Here is a 16,645-nt window from a genome sequence, read left to right as displayed (position 1 = left end):
AGGAGAGAGAGATAGAAACATCAATGATGAGATTGAATCATTGATCAGCTGCCTCCTGCATGCCCCACACTGGGAACAAGCCCACAACCTGAGCATGTGCCCTGACCAGGAATTGAACCGTGGCCTCCTGGTTCATAGGTTGATGCTAAACCACCGAGCAATACCAGTCAGGCCTGAAAGAAAATCTTGGTCTCTTCAGATTCCAGGGGGAAAAAAATGTGCTTTGGAACCCACTGATACTATCCCCAAACTTTATTGCTCCCTGACTTGTACCTAATAATCTTCACTGCATAATTGAATGAAGTGAGCAGAAAATTATGAGTATGTGAAAGTAGAAGAGACCTAAGTAGCTTGTTCAGATGTTAATGAGAGTAGAAGACTGGGTACTTTTGAACACTTGGTTGATATGAGAATCACCCTCTGGAATGGAATTTGAAAAAATGAAGTGGAACCCAGGGCTGTGATAAGAATTATTGATGTTTATTGAGAGATCCAATATAGAAGTAATGCATCTACCTTTTAGCACCAATGAGCAAGGTTCTTAAGGACATCTGCCCCTCAGTGGCCTGTGCTAGATATATCAGATATTTGGACAAGCAAGGTTTCCAAAATATTGGGAGAACTGATAAATTAATGCCTACTATTTATTTTTTTTAAATTAACATACAGTAAAATGTACTTTTTTGGGAAGAGGAGAGTTGTACCATTCAATGAGTTTTAATACATGTATAGATAAATTCATTTAACTACTACCACAGTCAAGATTCAGAACAGTTCCATCACTCAAAAAACACTCTTTTGTAGTACCTGTTTCTATTCATAGTTACCTCTTCCCACTTACCCCTAACAATCACTGATCTGTGCTGTCACTGTAGTTTTGTCTTTTCAAGTATCCTATATAATAAAAGGGTAATATGCAAATAGACTGAATGGTGGAATGACCAGAACACTGGCAGCCCCTTGCCCCGGCTGGCCCCACCTCCCAGTTGGCACCCCCACCCTGATCAGCGGCAGGGCCAGCTGGCAAACTACCTTCGGCCCCTTGCCCCGGCCAGCCCCGCCCCCGAACAGCCCCTCAGCCCCAGCCAGCCCACCCCAGCTGAACCCCACCAGTGCACGAATTTGTGCACCAAGCCCCTAGTATAATATAAATAATCCTATCTAATAAAAGAGTAATATGCAAATTAGCCATCACTCCATGACAAAGATGGTGCCCACAGCCAATAGGAGGATATATGCAAATTGCTGTCGCTCCTTGACAAAGATGGCGGTGGCTGGGGCAGAATGCCGGCAGAGGGCCTCTGGACCTGCTTGGTCGCTGCTGCCATGGGAGCGGAGGAGCAGAGACACAAGCCTTCAATGGGGCCCGGCACCCAGCAGCTCCAAGCCCCGCAGCCCCAGCGGTGCTGGGGCTGGAGGAACAGAGACACAAGCCCTCAGGGGGACCCAGCACCCAGCAGCCCATGCCTCGCCTCAGTGTTGGGGCTGGAGCAGGAGAGACACAAGCCCACAGGGGGGCCCAGCACCCAGCAGCCCCAAGGCCCGCAGTGGTGCTGGGGCCACTGGGGCGGGAGGAGCATAAACACAGCCCGCAGGGGGCCGGCACCCAGCAGCCCCAAGCCTTGTGGCCGCAGAGGTGCTAGGGCCACTGGGGCTGCAGCGGAGACGCAAGCCCGCAGGAAACCTGTGGAAAGGTAGATAAACTATCATAACTTTATCTCCCTTTCCACAAGATGAGAAAACTGACCCTGATTTATTTGGCGATATGGCCCACACCTTTATACAACCACAGGGTATGTTATGACCACTTCCAGGAAGATCTGGTCAGAATACTGTCTCCAGGGAATAACGCTACTATGGCAAATCATCTAAAAGAGGAAACAAACTTTTGTTGGGCTTTTTCTGAAGGTCAGAGAACAGGCCACCTCAACATATGCCGTGTTGTTATATTGATGATCTTGAGCTGCAGATGCTTGAAAAACAGCAAATGCAAGGAGAGGCTTTCACTGAAGTCTCCTGATCTGCCTAAAATCGGACCCCCCAAAAGGTCCCCTTGATGAGAAAAGTGTCTTCAGCCAGTGAAGACTGACTCCTGTCACAGGACAGGAGACCAGAAGTTGACATCACACCCAAACTTTGTTACAAACTATCTCCCCCTACCCCCATTCATGTTTCCTAAAAATCATGTACTCTCCTCTAAGAGGCCTACATTTCCTGTCCCCCTCCCTAGGAAGAAGGTATTTAAATCTGGATTCTAAGCCACCTTGGGGAGTTATTCATTTTTCCCTGGGATCTCCCACATATACACTAGGTACATATGTTAATGAACTTTTATTTTTCTCTTGGTAATCTGTCTTTCATTACAAGGGCCTCCGCTAAGAACTCAGAAGGGTAGAGGAAAACTATTTTTCCTCCTCCATAATTCTATCTCGGGGAAATCAAGTCCCAGGTTGAACAGTGAGGTTGGCTCAAGTGCCAAGCAGTCCCGGCTGAGGGGAGGAAAACTTCCAGGGAGAAATCAATGATATTGGCATCAAAGTAGGACAGAGGGGACGCGCATGGTTGCTGATGGGAGTTTAAAGTGGTTCAACATTTTTGGAGGATGATTTGGCAAAAATCGATAGAAATGTTCAAGGTACATCCAAGAGTCTTCTAGGAATCTCATCTGCTGAGATAAAGTACGAGTGCATAATCCCTGGTCAGAACCCAGGATGCTACTGCAGGCTCCCCTTCCATGATAGGAAAACCTGCTAACAACCTGCATTTTTAGGACAAGATGGCATCTATACTAATAAAAGGGTGATATGCTAATTAGACTGAACATCTTCTGGATGACCTTCCGGACGTCCTTCAGGACAAAGCCATGGTGGCAGGGCTGAGGCAGAGGCGGTTAGAGGCGATCAGGCAGGCAGGGGAGAGCAGTTAGGAGGATCAGGCCGGCAGGGGAGAGCAGTTAGGGGGATAAGACTATCAGGGGAGAGCTGTTAGGGGGATCAGGCCAGCAGGGGAGAGCAGTTAGGGGGATCAGGCCAGCAGGGGAGAGCAGTTAGGGAGATCAGGCTGGCAGGAAAGTGAGCAGTTATGAGCCAGAAGCCCCGAGGGATACTGGATAGGAGAGGGTGAAGGCCAGGCTGAGAGACGCGCCCCCCCCCCACTGCTCCCATGCATTAATTTTGTGCACTGGGCCTCTAGTAAATATATAAATTTATCCTATCTAATAAAAGAGAAACATGGTAATTAGCCATACCTCTGCTACCCTTCCCATTGGCTAATCAGGGCAATATGCAAATTAACTGCCAGCAAAGATGGCGGCCGGCAGCCAGGCAGCTTGAAGCGAACATGAGGTTTGCTTGCTTCAGTGACGGAGGAATCCAATGTAACCTGCCTGCCGCTGCCGGCCTCTGAGCTTGCAGTTTGAAACATTGTTACAAATATAGACGCTAAACAAAACCCCAGAAACCTGCTTTCAGCCAGCCGGGATCTCAGAGCTGGAGTTGATACAGTGTTTCGATTATAGAAACCAAACAAACCAGATACCTGTTTTCAGCATCAGAGGCCTAAGAGCTGGAGCCAAGCCTCAGAGCTAAAGCTGGCCCAGAATAAAAGAAAAAAAGAAAAAAAGGAGCGGTTGGGAGCTCCAGTCACCCGCCAGCCTGAAAACAGCCCTCAGCCCCTCACCCAGACTGGCCAGGCACCCCAGTGGGGACCCCCACCCTGATCCAGGACACCCTTCAGGGCAAACCAGCCAGCCCCCACCCGTGCACCAGGCCTCTATCCTATATAGTAAAAGGGTAATATGCCTCCCAGCACCGGGATCAGCAGAGCCGCGAGGCCTCCCGGCACCGGGATCAACATGACAGGGGGCAGCGCCCAAACCCCCTGATCACTCTGCGGCTCTCTGTGTGACAGGGGGCGGGGCCACAACCTCCCTATCCGCCCTGCTCTGTTTGTGACAGGGGAAGGCACCCGAACCCCCTGATCAGCCCTGCTCTGTGCCTGATAGGGGGGAGCTCCCAAACCCCTGATTGCCCTGCGGCGCTGTGTGTGACAGGGTGCGGGGCCCCAACCCCCTGATCGGCCCTGCTCTGTGTGTGACAGGGTGTGGCACCCCAACCTCCCCCCCCACGGGCCCTGCTCTGTGTGTGACGGGGTAGAGCCATAATCTCCCCATCGGCCCTGCCCTGAGTGTGAGAGGGTGCAGCGCCCCAACCCCCTGATCCGCCCTGCTCTGTGTGTGACGGGGGGTGGTGCCCCAACTCCCCTATCAGCCCTACTCTGTGAGTGACAGGGGGGAGCTCCTCAACCCCCTGATCGGCCCTGCTCTGTGGGTGACAGGGGGGAGCTCCCCAACCCCCTGATCGACCCTGCTCTATGCGTGACAGGGTATGGAGCCCCAACCCCGCTGATGAGCCCTGCTCTGTGAGTGACAGGGGGCAGCACCCCAACCCCTAATTGGCCCTGATCTGTGTGTGACGGGGGTGGCGCTGCAACCTCCCCATCGACCCTGCCTTGAGTGTGACAGGGGGCGGCGCCCCAACCCCCCAATTGGCCCTACCCTGAGCGTGACTGAGGGTGGCATCGCAACCTCCCAATCCTCCCTGCTCTGTGCATGACAAGGGGTGGCGCCCCAACTCCCCAATCGACCCTTCTCTGAGCCCGACCAGGGACTGCACCTAGGGATTGGGCCTGCCCTCTGCCACCCGGGAGGTTGGCAGCAGGTCGTTATCTCCCGAGGGGTCCCAGACTGTGAGAGGGCACAGGCCGGGCTGAGGGACCCCCCTTCCCCCCGAGTGCACAAATTTTTGTGCACCGGGCCTCTAGTATATTATATAAATACCAGAGGCCAGATGCACGAAATTCATGCAAGGGACTCAGCCCCAAAGCTGCAGCAGCTGCCTTGGCCCTCGCAGCCCCAGCTTTGTCCGGAAGTTCATCCAGATGGTTGGTCCGCTCTTTGGCCATCTGGCATAATTAGCAAATTATGCTTTTATTATTATACATATGTGTTAGTAAATGCATAAATTCAGCAGGTAACCTTTTGAAACTGGTTTATTTCATTCAACATAATGCCTTTGAGATTCATCTAACTTTTCCATCTTTGCCTCTACTACATCCTATTCATCATTCCAATTTTGCTGAGTAGTATGCCCCAGTATGAATATACCAGTTTGTTTATCCATTCACACATTGACAGACATTTAGGAATTTTTCCAGGTTGTGGTTTATGGATAATGAGTAGAGCTATAAACATTCGGGAACAAGTTTTTGTGTAAACATAAGTTTTCATTTCTTTGGGATAAATACCTAGGAGTACAATTGCTGGGTTATATGTTAAGTTTATGTTTTACTGTATGAGAAACTGCCAGACTGTTTTCCACAGTGGTTATGCCCATTTGCATTCCCACAAGTAGTGTATGAGAGTACTGTTTTGTCCATTTCCTTGCCACTACTTGGTATTGTCACTATTTTTTTTTTTTTTTTGGCCATTGCAATAAATGTGTAGTTGTATATTTATAGTGATTTTAATTTTATATTTTCCTGATGGCCAGTGATGTTAAACATCTTCATATGATTAGTTTCCTACTTTTTATTTTATAAAGGATATTTAATTAAATATAAAAGAACATTTGAACATCAAAAAGTAAATAATTGTAAATTAAATAAATAAATAATGAATAAAAAGGTAAATAATTGTAGCCTCACCACATTGTCTTCATTATTTTCATTTAAACTCATGCCAGTTGAAATTTGATTGTGATTATTCATTGATCTGTAGACAAGCTTTTGGGAGCCCTGTAGTCCAGCACTTATTTCAGCATTGGCATTGTTATAAGAATGGGAGGATCAATGTAGTCAATTCCTTTTACTGAAAGGTCCTTCTAGGTAAATCTTTACTGGCTCTAGACAAGTTATAGGGTTGGTCCCACTTAAACTTTCTGGCATGATAGTTAAAAAAACTTCATAATTTTAGCTTTATCTTCTACCATTAACCTAACTGGTTTGTGACCAGCAACCTCACTTCTGTTGCTGTCCTTCATGGAATCCTAGTTTTATCCTTTATCTGGAATGCCCATCAAGTCTCTCCACATCCTATTTATTCTTCAAGCTATTACTCAGTGTTTGACAAAGTATATTCTGAGGGATATCTGCATGGAAATAATCTGGAATCCTATATAATAAAAGGGTAATATGTAAATTGACCCTAACAGAAGAACCACTGGGAATGACTGGTCACTATGACACACACTGACCACCAGGGGACAGACACTCAATGCAGGAGCTGCCCCATGGTGGTCAGTGCGCTCCCACAGGGGGAGCTCTGCTCAAACACAAGCCAGGTTGATGGCTGCCAGCACAGCAGTGGTGGCGGGAGTCTCTCCCGCCTCCTCACCAGCGCTAAGGATGTCCGACTGCAGCTTAGGCCTGCTCCCCGTTGGCAAGTGGGCATCCCCCGAGGGCTCCCGGGCTGCCAGAGGGATGTCTGACTGCCAGCTTAGGCCCGTTCCCCCCAGGGAGTGGGCCTAAGCTAGCAGGTGGAAATCCCCTGAGGGGTCCCAAACTGCGAGAAGGCACAGGCCGGGCTGAGGAATCCCCCCTCCCCCCAAGTGCACAAATTTTTGTGCACCAGACCTCTAGTTATTAAATATTAAAACTTCTCAAGTCTGCTCTGGACTTACTGAATTAAACTTTCTGGTGATTTACCTCAGCAATGTGCATTTTAACAAATGTTCCATATATGATCCTTAGGCACAAATGAGTATGAGAAACTGAATCTAGCTGCTGAAGTCCTACCTTAGTGAAGCTATCAAATGTGGCTCCCAGTCCACAGTAATTTTACCTTCTTCTAAAGAACTGTTTAACTCTCTTCCTATGTCAGTTTGTCAGTAGCATTTATTTTGTCATTTCACCTATTATGTGTTATGATGGTTTAAATGATAAGAATGATATAGTTTATAATCCACTGAAGGAGAAGGATTCCTTTCATACCCTCTTTAAATTTGTATAGTATAATATAGCATGATATAATGTACATAAAGTATCTCTCTCTCTCTCTCTCTCTCTCTCTCTCTCTCTCTCTCTCTCTCTCTCTCCTCTCTCTCTCTCTCTCCCTCTATCTCTCTCCCTCCCTCTCCATATATATATATACAGAATTGAGCTAAAGAAAGTAAACCAAAAAAGAGAGAATGTGTCCTGGATGGTTCTCAGTGGTTAGAGCATCAGCCTGTGCACCAGAGGGTCGTGAGTTTGATTCCTGGTCAAGGTCATGTACCTGGGTTGCAGGTCCAATCCCTTCACGCTCCCCCCCCCCCCCGACGTCTGGGTATGTGTGGGAGGCAACCAGTTGATCTGTCTCTCTCACATCCATGTTCTAATCTCCCTCTCTGCCCTTTCTCTTCCTCTCCCCCTCCCTTCCACTCTCTCTCTAGAATCAATGGAAAAAATATCCTCACTCCTCAAATAAGGATTTAAAAAAGAGAGAGAGAGAATGTGAAAGTGAAAGAGAAAAGGCAGTGGAAGAAAAAGTGCAAGCATGTGCCCACATTTACACACATACATTTCCTGTTTGTATAATGAAATGCTGAGTATGCTTTTTCAAAACTCTTCCATTCCTCATTCCTTGAATTTCTCTTTTTGCTGTATTTTTGGCCCTTCAGGAGAATAATAACAGGTGACATGTATATACACAGTAGCTAGTAAAGTTCATTTTATATACAGGGAATGAAACTAGCACATCCTTTGAGGAAAAGGGCCCACATACCTTCTTTTGAATCTATGAATGTTAAACATGTGAGAAGCCTGGTGAAACATGAAAACACACTAACCTTCACTTACAGACATCTAAATGTGGACATATTATTTCCATCCTTCTAGTAGTGGAATCCCGAGATAAAAGGCAATACAATTTTTTCTAATCATTTTCCAAAGGCATAGTTGTTTTGTGAACAATGATGATATAAAGCTTTGAAATATTTGAAGGAAATTTTGCCTTAAAATATTTTAAATATTTTCTACTTGAAGTACTAAATTGATTTAAGCCATTGAACATCCTATGACACTTTGAAATATCTTAAATATTTGTAATATGAAGGAGTGGCAGTGTCTCATTACTTTTGTAGTGTGTTGATTAGCCAAGCATCATTGTCCCTGAAGCATCTCACATTTGTTCCACTTGCTCCCCAGTGCTTTACTCATACCAACAAAATTTCATATTCTATCCTTCCTTCATACCCAAATCTTCCCATTATTCAAATTCCACAGTAGTTCCCACCTCCTTCATGAAACTTACTGTTACCGCTCATGCCCATGAAGATTTCGCCCTCTTGTGAACTCTTAATACTCCCTGTCTACAGCTCTTATTCGACACCTAACATATAGCTTGTCTGGTAGCACAGTGTTTTGTTGTTTAACTCTTTAATTGTTTATTTTTCCACAGGTGGGTGTCTTGTTTTGCAAGCTAACCAAGTTTCCTTGATGTTAGGGACCTTTCTTCTAATACTTTCCTAGCACTGAAGAAACAAATGAATGAAGAATTAGGTAGTTGTAGCAATACATTGAGCTTTGTAGAGACAATTGTTGAGAACTGGTGGAGAATGTTGCAAAGTTAGTTTCTTAAAGAAGCAACCGGTGTGAAAATAAATATAATATCTAGGCAAATCTACTGGGACATGACACAAAAGTTTAAGTAGTACGTATTTTTCATTCATTGCTTGCAAATCTTATATAATAAAACCCTAATATGCAAATAGACCAAACTGCAGAATGACTGGTTGCTATGATGCACACTGACCTCCAGGAGGCAGATGCTCAATGCAGGAGCTGCCCCCTGGTGGTCAATGAGCTCCCACAGGGGGAGTGCCACTCAGCCAGAAGCTAGGCCAGGGGTGGGCAAACTTTTTGACTCGAGGGCCACAGTGGGTTCTTAAACTGGACCGGAGGGCCGGAACAAAAGCATGGATGGAGTGTTTGTGTGAACTAATATAAATTCAAAGTAAACATCATTACATAAAAGGGTACGGTCTTTTTTTTTTTTTAGTTTTATTCATTTCAAATGGGCCGTAGTTTGCCCACGGCTGAGCCAGGCTCACAGCTGTTGAGTGTAGCAGCAGTGGCAGGAGCCTCTCCCACCTCTGCTGCAGGCGGGTGGTAAGGAGCGAGGGGTACCGGACTGAGAGAGCCCCAGACTGCGAGAGGGATGTCTGACTGCTGGCTTAGGCCCGATCCCCCAAGCCGGCAGGCAGACATCCCCCAAGTGATCCCGGACTGTGAGAAAGTGCAGGCTGGGCTCAGGACCTCCCCTCCCCCCTCCAGTGCACAAATTTTGTGCACTGAGCCTCTAGTGTTTTCATAATTTGCAGTGGATAATGACTAATGATGTGAGGGTGTGATTGAGGATATATTTATGCTTGACCTGCATACTGATCCATGACAGACATGGCCAAATGGCTCATTTTTACCATCTTTATAATCAATATTAATTGCTGTATCTAAATCCATTGTGTGATGAGTCCTATTGGTTGTTTAGATAATCCTAGAAAACAGGTGGTGAGTACCTTGGTCTGTTGGTTCCACATATATGGATGTAATTCTGTATTCTGAATGACAAGATAATAGTCTACAGCACTGCTATGCTTTTTAGAAGAGTTGATCTGCTTCAGATGGTATCAGGAAAACTGGAGTTTTTGTCCTTTTATAGGGCCCAAAGGAGTAGGAAAGCCTTGAGCCTCTATAATCTTCTGAAATGCTTTTTGGTCCAGAGATTACTTATCCAACACAGAAACCTAAGAGTCACTCTTAGCTCTGCCCTTTTTCCTGACTCATTTATTCCCATCAGGAACCAAGTCCTATGCAGTCTAGCTTTATAGCATCTCTTAAATCCATGCTCTATTATACTTACTGCTGCCTTGTTTCAGAATTTTCTATTTCATCAGGATTAACTTTTCCCTCTGAGGTTTGATGGTCTGATCGATGCTTCTGTGTCTCTGGATCTGTTTTTGTTCATCAGTTTATGGACACATGTAATACTTTAATCAATAAAGAAATTTAAAAAATAAATTTTAAAAAAAGATTAACTTTTCCCCTGCCTACAGTCTCATCTACTTCGCTAATATATTTTTGAAACTATTTGTTGGGGGATCATGTTACTCCTGCTTAAAATGCTTTCATGATTCCCATTTTAAATGATAAGATCTAGCATTTAGGGTTGCACCCAAAGCGTTCAGTTATATGGTCTCTGCCATCACTTCAGACTCATCAGTGGAAGATTCCATTTGTATTTTTCACCACATTGAATTAGATCTTTCTGGATGCACCATGCTGTTTCATGCATCTATGCCATTGCACACACTTCTCTTTATAATTGGAATGCCATTCCCCACCCTGTTGTCCCACCCCAAAAAGGCTCTGAGAAAGTAGTGCTTTCTAGTTGAAGCTTTTCCTGACCACTCCTCTGTTATCTGTGCCTCCTCTACATCCTATACAAACTTGTATCTTAGCACCTGTAAATCTTTATTGAATTACTAGAGGCAAAGGGTTCGGCCCTCGTAGCCAAGGCAGCTTGCCTCAGCCCTTGCAACCCTAGCTTCATCCGGAAGGTTGTCCGGAAGGACATCCGGAAGTTTGTTCAACTATCTGGTCTAATTAGCATATTATGCTTTAATTATTATACTAGAGGCCCAGTGCACAAAAATTTGTGCACTTGGGGGGGTGCCCTAATCCAAGCCTGTGCCCTCTCGCAGTCTGGGACCCCTTGTGGGATGACCACCTGCTGGCTTATGCCCGCTCCCTGGGGGATCAGGCCTAAGCTGGCAGTCATAAATCCCTCTGGCAGCCTGGGAGCCCTCGGGGGATTTCCACTTGCCAGCAGGCAGCAGGCCTAAGCTGCAGTTGGACATCCTTAGCGCTGTTGAGGAGGCAGGAGAGGCTCCCACCACCACTGCTGTACTGGCAGCCGTCAGTCTGGCTTGTGGCTGAACAGAGCTCCCCATGTGGGAGTGCACTGACCACCAGGGGGCAGCTCCTGCATTGAGTGTCTACCCCTGGTGGTCAGTGTGTGTCATAGTGACCAGTCGTTCTGTGGTTAGGGTCAATTTGCATATTACCCTTTTCTTATATAGGAGTGCCTGTCCAGCCTGGGTGAGGGGCCGATGGCTGTTTGCAGACTGGCCATAGCCCCTTCAGGGTGGTGGTCCCCCCTGGGGTGCCTGGCCAGCCTGGGTGAGGGGCTGAGGGCCATTTTTAGGCTGGCCACACCCCCTTCAGGGTGGGGGGGCCCTGCTGGGGTTCCTGGCCAGCCTGAGTGAGGGGCTGATGGCTGTTTGCAGGCTGGTCACAAACCCCAGCCACACAATCTCCCAGTGGAGGCTGGCTGGAAGCAGGTATCTGGGGTTTATTTATCTTCTATAATTGAAACTTTGTTGCCATGAGTGGAGGCCACAGCCAGCTCAGGGCGGCAGGGAGCTTGGCTTCCTCCATAGCCAGGGCAACCAAGCCTCCTGCTTGCTCCAGCTCCAGGGCTGCTGGCCGCCACCTTGGTTGGGTTAATTTGCATATAGTTGCTCTGATTGGCTGGCGGGCGTGGCTTAGGGTGTAGCGAATGTACAGTTAGTTAGCATCTTTGTCTTTTATTAGTGTAGATATTTGACTTCTCCAATTAGACTACAAAATTGGGGGGGGGGGTATAAAAAATATTTACTTAGAATGAGAAAGTAAATTACAAAATAGTACAGTATTTTAGAAACTGACACCAAAACATCCCAAAACCTGGAGCAGTAATGTATAATTATTACATACCATTATGAATATACTATAGCATATATCACTAATTAACAGTTCAATATACTTCTATAATACTTTTTATTACATATTTTTACTACCTGTTTTTTTAATTGTAAGAACACTTCATATGGGATCTACCTCTTAAGAAATTTTTAAATGTATAATACTGTATTATTATCTGTAGGCACAATGTTATAGAGCTGATCTCTAGAACTTAATCATCTTGTATAACTGAAACTTTATATGCATTGAAAAACAACATGTTCCCCATCCCATCACCTAGAAAACAACTGGCTGCTTCCTGATTGTATGAATCTGACTGCTTTAGAAGCCTCAAAATAGTGGAATCATGCAGTATTTGTCATTCTATATCTGGCTATTTCACTTAGTATAATGTCCATCAGATTCATCCACATTGTCTCAAATGGCAGGATTTCTTTTTCTTTTAAGGCTAATCATATTTCACTGTATCTGTATACTACATTGTTAAATCTATTTATCTGTTGAAATGCATTTAGGTTGTTTTCACACCTTAGCTATCCTATATAATAAAAGAGAAACATGTAAATTGACTGTCCCTCAGCTACACTCACCAGCCAATCAGGAGTGTGTATGCAAATTAACCCCACAAAGATGGCGGGTTAATTTGCATACACAGGTGCTGGAAGGATAGCAGAGTGGGAGAGCCAGTGGAGAGTGGAGCGGCTTGGAGAAATTGGCTCCCCAAGCCACCAGACAGAGAGCAGAGAGGGAGAGCTGGTGGCTTGGAGGACTTGGCAGAGTGGGAGGCCCTGGGACAGAGATGGAGCAGGAAGGGAAAACCAAGAGTGCGGGGAGCACCAGGAATTCTGGAAATAGTAATTTTGGTGGCAGCCCCAGGACCATAAGCAGAAGCCCAGCGCACGGGGAGCACGAGGAATGCTGGGAATCGTAGTTCTGATGGAAGACGCATCTCCTAGACCAGCCGTGGGCAAACTACGGCCAGCGGGCCGAATCCGGCCCGTTTGAAATGAATAAAACTAAAAAAAAAAAAAGAAAACACCGTACCCTTTTATGTAATGATGTTTACTTTGAATTTATATTAGTTCACACAAACACTCCATCCATGCTTTTGTTCCAGCCCTCCGGTCCAGTTTAAGAACCCATTGTGGCCCTCGAGTCAAAAAGTTTGCCGACCCCTGTCCTAGACACTAGAGCAAAGTGAGCCTGGAGCAAGTTACTGTTGCAGTGGGGGATGGAGGGAAAGGAAAGGTGAGAGACATAAGCAAAATCACAGGGTCTAGGAAAAATTAAAGGGAAGATATACTAAGACTTCCAGGAAATCTCCACCAATGGAGCAAAGAAAAAAAATGCCTCTATTATTCCGTGAGCAACAAACCAAACTGGGTTGGGGTCTCAGACAATTCACTCATATGATTGCAAAGACAGACAGAAACTCCCAGATTGGAGAGGGCTCCCCTGAGGGCTCCCAGATTGGAGAGGGTGCAGGTTGGGCTGAGGGACCCCCACACCCCCCAGTGCACGAATATCATGCACCAGGCCTCTAGTTATGAATAATATTATAATGACCATGAGAATATTCTTGCCGACACTCATCTCTTGTTTTTTTTTAATCTTCACCAAAGGATATGTTTTTCAGTGATTCTAGAGAGGGAGAGGGCGAGGGGCGGGGGAGAGAGAGAGAGAGAAGGAGGAAGGGGAGGGGAGGGAAGGGAAGGGAAAGGAAGTCAAGGGAAGGCAAGGGAAAGGAAGGGAGAAACATCTATCAGTTGCCTCCCACATGCATCCTGAATGGGGATCAAACCCACAACCTGGGTATGTGCAACAGTAACTTGCTCCAGGCTCACTTTGCTCTACTATCTAGGAGATGCGTCTGCCACCATCAGGAATCAGGGAGTTATCTCTTTTTTTTGTTTAATAATTGCTATCTTAGGTGTAAGATAACATCTTAATGTGGTTTTGATCTGCATTTCACTGATGATCAGTGATTTTAAACATCTTTTAATTTACTTGTTGCCCATTTGTATGTCTTCTTTCAAGAAATGTCTATTCAATTGGGTTGTATTTTTGCTGTAACAGTTCCTTATATATTTTGAATATTAATCCCTTATAAATGACTAGGGGCCCGGTGCACAAAATTCATGCATGGGAGGGGAGGTCCCCTCAGCCCAGCCTGCACCCTCTCCAATCTGGGACGCCATAGGGGATGTCTGACTGCCGGTTTAGGCCCGATCCTGGGGATTGGGCCTAAACCAGCAGTCGGACATCCCTCTCAAAATCCTGGACCGCTGGCTCCTAATCATTCACCTGCCTGCCTGCCTGATCGCCCCTAACAGGACCCCCTACCAGCCTGATTACTCCTAACCACCTCTGCCTGCTCACCTGATCACCTCAACTGCCCCCCCACTGACCTGGTCACCCCTAATTGCCCCCCCCCCACCAGCATGGTCGCCCCTTAATACCCCCCCCCGCCAGCCTGGTTGCCCCCAACAACCTCCCTCTGCTGGCCTGGTCACCCCCAACTGCCCCTCATGCCAGCTTGGTTGCCCCTCACTTCCCCCCCTGTGGGCCTGGTTGCCCCTAACTTCCCCCCTGCCAGCCTGGTCGCCCCACTCAGCCTTTTTGGTCATCCTTTTGGTTGTTTCAAATGTGACAACCCCTAGCTCTTTACATATATATTAGAGGCCCGGTCCACAAAAATCTGTGCACTCAGAGGGGTCCTTCAGCCCGGCCTGTGCCCTCTTGCAGTCTGGGACCCCTCAGGGGATGTCCACCTGCTGGCTTAGGCCCGCTTCCTGGGGGATCGGGCCTAAGTGGCAGTCAGACATCCCTCTGGCAGCCCAGGAGCCCTCGGAGGATGCCCACTAGCCAGCGGGGAGCAGGCCTAAGCTGCAGTTGGACATCCTTAGCACTGCTGAGGAGGCAGGAGAGGCTCCCGCCACCACCGCTGTGCTTGTGGCTGAGCAGAGCTCCCACTGTAAGAGCGCACTGACCACCAGAAGGCAGCTCCTGCATTGAGAGTCAGTCCCCTGGTGGTCAGTGTGTGTCATAGTGACCAGTCATGCCCAGTCGTTCTGCTGATAGGGTCAATTTGCATATTACCTTTTTATTATATAGGATAGAGGTCTGGTGCACAGGTAGTGGCCGGCTGGTTTGCCCTGAAGTGTGTCGCGGATCAGGGTGGGGGACCTGCTGGGGTGCCTGGCCAGCCTGGATGAGGTGCTGAGGGCTGTTTTCAGGCTGGCCACACCCCCTTCAGGGTGGGGGTCCCTACTGGGGTGCCTGGCCAGCCTTGGTGAGGGGCTGAAGGCTGTTTGCAGGCTGGCCACAGCCCCTTCAGTGTGGTGGGGGGTCCCACTGAGGTGCCTGGCCAGCCTGGGAGAGGGGCTGAGGGCCGTTTTCAGGCTGGCCACACCCCCCGACAACCGATGCTCTCAGCCTCTCCTTTTTTTTCTGGGATTTATTTATCTTTTAAATTGAAACTTTGTAGCCTTGAGAGGAGCCCAGGGCAGGCCAGGGCATGTGGGAAGCTTGGCTTCCTCCATCGCCAGGGGCAACCCAAGCCTCCTGGTCACTCCAGCTCTGTGACCGCAGCCATCTTAGTTTGGTTAATTTTCATACTCGTTCCTGATTGGCTGGTGGGCGTGGCTTGTGGACATGGCTTGGGCGTGGCTTGAGTGTAGCAGAGGGATGGTTAATTTGCATGGTTTCACTTTTATTTTTATATATATACACTAGGGGCCCGGTGCACAAAGATTTGTTCACTGGTGGGTGGGGGGGGGTGGAGGGGGGTCCCTCAACCTGACCTACACCCTCTCCAATCTGGGAGCCCTCAGGGGGGCCCTCTCCAATCTGGGAGTTTCTGTCTGTCTATGCAATCATATGAGCAAATTGTCTGAGACCCCCCAACCCAGTTTGGTTTGTTGCTTACAGAATAATAGAGGCATTTTTTTTCTTTGCTCCATTGGTGGAGAGTTCCTGGAAGTTTTGGGATATCTTCCCTTTAATTTTTCCTAGACACTGTGATTTTACTTATGTCTCTCACCTTTGCTTTCCCTCCATCGCCAACCGCAATTATAACTTGCTCCAGGCTTACTTTGCCCTAGTGTCTAGGACAGTGGTCGGCAAACTGCAGCTCGCAAGCCACATGTGGCTCTTTGGCCCCTTGAGTGTGGCTCTTCCTAAGCCTTAGGAGTACCCTAATTAAGTTAATAACAATGTACCTACCTATATAGTTTAAGTTTAAAAAATTTGGCTCTCAAAGAAATTTCAATCGTTGTACTGTTGATGTTTGGCTCTGTTGACTAATGAGTTTGCTGACCACTGGTCTAGGAGATCCGTCTGCCACCAGAACTATGATTCCCAGCATTCCTTGTGCTTCCTGCACTCTGGGCTTCCACTTCCGATCCTGGTGCTGCCATCAGAACTGTGATTCCCAGCGTTCCGGGTGCTCCCCGCACTCTGGGCTTCCGCTTCCAGTCCTGAGGCTGCCACCAAAACTACTATTCCCAGAATTCCTAGTGTTCCCCTTGCTCTGGGTTTTCCCTGACCAAGGGAGCCTGTCCCCCCAAGCCTCTGGCTCTCCTGCTCTGCTCTCCATCTGGTGACCGAGGAAGCCACGTCCCCCCAAGGGAGCAACCGAGGGAGTGACCAAGGGAGCCACGTCCCCCCAAGCTGCTGGCTCTCCCACTCTGCTCTGTGTATGCAAATTACCCACCATCTTTGTTGGGTTAATTTGCATACTCACTCCTCATTGGCTTGTGGGCGTGGCTTGAGCATAGCAGAGGGATGGCTAATTTACATGTTTCTCTTTTATTATATAGGATATAGATACGATTTGCAAATACCTTCTCCCATTTTGTAGGTTGCT

The 16,645-nt window shown here is 47.4% G+C and overlaps 1 protein-coding gene across 5 annotated transcripts in view; it reads left to right on the top strand.

Annotated features, from left to right (window-relative positions):
- Nucleotides 1-16,645, top strand: part of EDA (ectodysplasin A) — a 568,600-nt gene that overhangs the window by 320,309 nt on the left and 231,646 nt on the right. The window lies entirely within an intron of this gene.

The sequence above is a fragment of the Myotis daubentonii genome, chromosome X (assembly GCF_963259705.1).
Source record: "Myotis daubentonii chromosome X, mMyoDau2.1, whole genome shotgun sequence".
Lineage (NCBI taxonomy): Eukaryota > Metazoa > Chordata > Mammalia > Chiroptera > Vespertilionidae > Myotis > Myotis daubentonii.
Note: the sequence above shows the minus strand (reverse complement) of the source record. Positions and strands in the feature narration are given on the sequence as shown.